This window comes from Alligator sinensis, unplaced genomic scaffold (genome assembly GCF_000455745.1).
Source record: "Alligator sinensis unplaced genomic scaffold, ASM45574v1 scaffold907_1, whole genome shotgun sequence".
Taxonomy (NCBI): domain Eukaryota; kingdom Metazoa; phylum Chordata; order Crocodylia; family Alligatoridae; genus Alligator; species Alligator sinensis.
Window position 1 is genome coordinate 836212 of NW_005841925.1, and position 4427 is coordinate 840638.

Below are 4427 nucleotides of genomic sequence, written 5' to 3' on the forward strand. Positions count from 1 at the left end.
CGGAGCTGGGGCAGAGCTGCAGTCGGCAGGGACGTGCATGCAGGAGATCATGGCTCTGCCCCAGCTCTTTGCAGCAGTGACAGTGTGGTCCAGAGCCAGGGAAGAGCCGTGATCTACTGCCTGCATGCCCCTGCCTAGGGCATACAGGCTGTTGATCACAGCTCTGCCCCAACTCCGGACCACGCTGTCACCACTGCAAGATCCCAGCCCGGCTGTGGAGCAACTCCACGCCCTGCTGTGCACCCTGCCAGCAGGGTGGCTCTGGGGGAGGCTTGGGGGGGGACTGTAGTGACCCCAAGATTCCCCATAGCCCCCTGTATCCACGCCTCCTAGCACTGCTGCTGGCTGTCCTAAATAGGTGGTGCTAGCTGAGCCCATCCCATTCCCGCCTGCAGATCAGCCCCCTCTCCGTCCCCCCACCAGGAAGAGGCTGGCACCTTTGCTGCCTGCCAGCACTGCTAAATGTGTAATTTAATATATGCAGCAAAACTAGAACTACTAAAAAAATATGGAATTTGTATAAGCAACCCCACGCCCTTCTCTTTGAAATGGATTGGGCTTGTATGGGTTTGTTTTTAAAGGCAGTGCCGCTCTTTTTTCCTGTGAGACTCGGCAACACTGTGGGGATATTGGGGGAAGGAGCATGGCCAAGCTACTGGTGTTAGTAACTCTGGCAATCAGTGTGAGGACAGTTTGTAATTCTAGATTTGTAAGTGAGGTTTGGTCCCATGGCCTCTCTGACCCCGTTTAATGCAGAGCTGCCCAAGCAGTACTGTGTGTCTTGAGCAGTTTAGCTGAAGTAGGCTTGAGGTTGTGACAAAGTGGAAGATCTAGCCTGGTGCTCCCTGATTGATGACAGGCAGCACAAATGACAGTTGGCAGAGATGACATAAATGACTCAGTTTTGCTTCCAACTGACTGACTCCTTTATAATTAAAATATAGGTGAAAATGCTGATTATGAGCTGAGACATTTAGGAAATCCTCCTACAAATGAAAAGACTAGATTGCATAATTTTTTATGGCAACAGTAAACAACAACCCAAAAAATCCTTTAAAAAAATCCTTTCAGGCTTCCTGTGTCATATTAAAAGCTAAAAAGGGGAACAAAGCAATTTTTAGAATGTATTTGTAGCTCGTGTCTACACCATGAGAGTAGAAACCATTAACTGTTCTGTGGACAACACCTACTTCCCTCATCTTCCAAACTACATTCATATGTATTAACAGACAAGCAGGAAGCTTCCTGAATCAAAAGAGATAAAGGGGAGGGGTGTGGTGCTTCTGCTTTCCATTGTCTTGTCCTTCTGACACCTGCAAGTCCCTTTTTCCTCTTTTACCAGGCAACTTCTCTTTCATTTATTGCATTTTACTTTCACTTTCTTCCAAAAGAAAAAACAACATCATAAACATGCCAGCAACACTAGCATGCTGGGCCTGGATTTGCAGGAGGGAGACTTTTGAAGAGCTGAGGCTTTTCTTGTATGATCCAAGGGTGGGAGAAGGGTTCAGGTCAGGTCTCTGGGATGCAGTTAATTTGTGGTACATGCCTTGTCTGAGGAATTTACTGTCACCTCTTGCAAGTTGTACCCCCATGCCACCTGCTCACATATAAAAATGACAAGGTTCTTTGGGCGAATCTGATATATTTTATTAGACCAACTTAAAGAGTTGGTAAAAAAAGTTCTTAGCAAGCTTTTGGGTTTAAAAACCCTTCGTCAGGCTGAAAAAGTATCTGCAGTTAGTGTGTGCTCTTCCTGGGTGGAAGGAGTAGTAACGAGGCCAGAGGCTGGGCTGCAGGCAAGACAGGCAGTCAGTGAAGATGTAAATTGAGGAGTTAGTTGGTGAAAGACAGGCTGTGGGGAGGAAGGGGGATGAACAAAAATGACTTTTCTGGGGGTAACAACAGTTTAACAAAATGAATTTGTGTTTATGCTACTACACTGCCAATAGACAGTTATTTCCCTTAGGAAAAAAAGGGGTAGAAAAGCCACTTGGATGGTATAAAAAACTGCTTGGGATGTCCCCCATAGCAGCGCAGGGATGACAGACATTCAACCTGGGCAGCTACCACAGCTGTCTTCACTAAGCTTTCAATGGCTTTAAGTAAGAAAATATCTGGATGGTGCCATGCCCCTGGCTCGCGGCACACCAGCAGTGGGGCCAGTTATCTGCCCTACACATGACACGGCTGTTTTTTTACCCCTGTTGTGTAAGTCCTCCCCGGGCATTTTACACCCTGGGAGGGTCACACCCCTGCCTGTCTTATTTTTCCAGCACCGGCAGATCTCCAGGGCAGGGCTGAGTCTGGCAGAAGGTGCTTCCAGACTGAAGGAAACCTGCTCCTTTAGTCTAAAATTATTATCTATTTCTTTTTTTGCCTGCTTGATCCTTTTCTATGGAAACCCCCCGCTTTGCCTTCCCTCAGCAAACCCAAGCCCTCCACCCTCACCTCACACAACCCCCCTCACACTCTTCCCTCCCTCTGGCTCAGCCCCGCAAAGGGCGCCGCCCCACAAGCGGCGAGGACTCTGTGACCAATGGGCGGGGCGAGAGGGGAACGGCTCCCGCCCCGGCCACACCCTCTCCTTGACAGCGGCCTGGAGCTTTGGCCCCGCCCCCGCCGCTGGCGGTTCAACCAATCGGGGCGCAGCCGGCGGTCGCGGCGCTAGCGCTGGGTGTGTGCGCGAATGAGGGAGCGAGTAAGTGAGGGAGCGTGAGGCAAGAAGGGCGTGCGCCGTTACCTCGTTCTGCTGCCGTTGCGGACCCGCCGGTGAGTAACGCGGTCCCCTCAGCACGGGTAGGGGGACGGCCGGGATTGGTTCCCCCACTCCTCTCAGCAGGGGCTCGGGCTGCAGTTTCTTGTCGGCGTCGGGGGGATAAACGGTCGGGATAAACGGTGGGAGCCAGCTCCGGCCCTGCGGATTGGCTGCCCCCAACGTTCTACTGCTGCTGCGTCAGCTGCCGCCGCCGCAGCTGGGGGGGTGTGAGGCCGCTGGCTGCACGCTGCCCTCCGCGGGGAGAGGGTGGGGGGAGCTCCTTTCCCTGCTGCCAAGTGCCCTGTTCCTGTCAAACAGCGCCCCCAGGCAATGCCATGCCGCCCCTGCCCTCACCTGCACATAGAAGGGAAACCCCTATGCAACAGACCGCAGGTCCCTGCGACAGGTTACCTGTATCACGCAGCTGACCAGCAAATGGCTCCACAAATTGGGGTCGACTGGAGAATGGCGCCATAAATTGAGACTGGCTGTGCGTGCATGGCGATTATCGCACAGTTGGCTGGTGAAGCATGGATACACGTGCCAAGTGAGTATCGTACAGGTCACTGGTGAATATGCCATAAATTGAGACTGCCACATGAGCCAGGCGATTATCACAGGTTGAAAAGGATGATCCAGCTAGAAAAAGAGACATCCAGCTATAAAGCTAGTGCTTGAAAAGATGTACTGACTCTGTAGCTGGTTTCTATCATGGTTTCATTTGAACGTGGAGTAGGGCTCACTAGAATCATAGCGAAGCAGGGCTGGAAGGGACTTCCAGAAGTCATCTAGCCCAACCCCCTGCCTGAGGCAAGGTCATCCCTATCCAAATCATCCTGTACAAATCTGTTATCTAACTTCATAGTAAAATTACACCGTCCATTCTGACATGAGGCAACACACACACAATGCCTTAACCTGCCACAGGTAAAGCAGGCATGGCAGCAAAATGATGAATCTTTGCATTTGGTAAATGTATTTGGAATGTTAGGGGAAGGGGTATTCAGCCTCCCCCAACCCCCACAGGACAGATCCAGTCCACAGAACCCTGTCATCCAGCCCATGGGGTTCCCCAAGGGTCTGAAAATTTGGTGGCAGCCTTACTTAATTGCTGCCAGATTTCTGGACCCAGGGGAGCGCCATGGGCTAGAGAGTGCAGCCCATGCATGTTAGGTTGGGTGGTGTGAGGCTGATTGGGGTGGTGCAGAGCCAAAAAGTTGAGCACCACCGTGTTAGAGCATTTAAGCTATAAGTAAAGGGTCTGTGGAGCCATGGCACAGCAACAACAAAAAAGTGTAAGTCGTGGTTAAAATGTTCCACTTAATTTATACCTTGTGAACTGCTTCCGTACCCAATTTGTGCCCTGCAGCTGTGTAGGTTGGTTGAGCAGGATGGTAGATTACCAGAGTAAACCTGAACTCTGCAGACAGGTAAAGGTAATTTGATACTGATGAGAAGAATTCCCTGGACATCTGTATCTTGATGCTTTGAATGTATGCAAGGTGGTTTTCAAGGAGCTGTTTGATGCTGGCATGTGAGACCCTGAAAAGGCAGGACATAGCAAGTGAATGAAGGTTGCGCAAGATTTTTACCCAGTCAACTGTTATGAGTTGCTCTGCACACTTCATATACCTGTTATATAAACTGTGCTTTTCTCATGGCACTCTTT

General features: G+C 50.6%; 1 protein-coding gene across 4 annotated transcripts in view; it reads left to right on the forward strand.

Annotated features, from left to right (window-relative positions):
- The first annotated feature begins 2642 nt into the window (after positions 1-2642).
- Positions 2643-4427, forward strand: part of CPT1A (carnitine palmitoyltransferase 1A) — a 67742-nt gene continuing 65957 nt past the window's right edge. For 3 of the 4 annotated variants that reach the window (XM_006019180.3, XM_025198549.1, XM_006019181.3), the window contains exon 1: positions 2643-2772. The gene's annotated coding sequence lies outside the window, so the exon portion shown is untranslated. Of the gene's footprint in view, positions 2773-2805; positions 3306-4427 lie in introns of those variants that run through there. The other variant, XM_025198548.1, reaches the window with a different exon arrangement.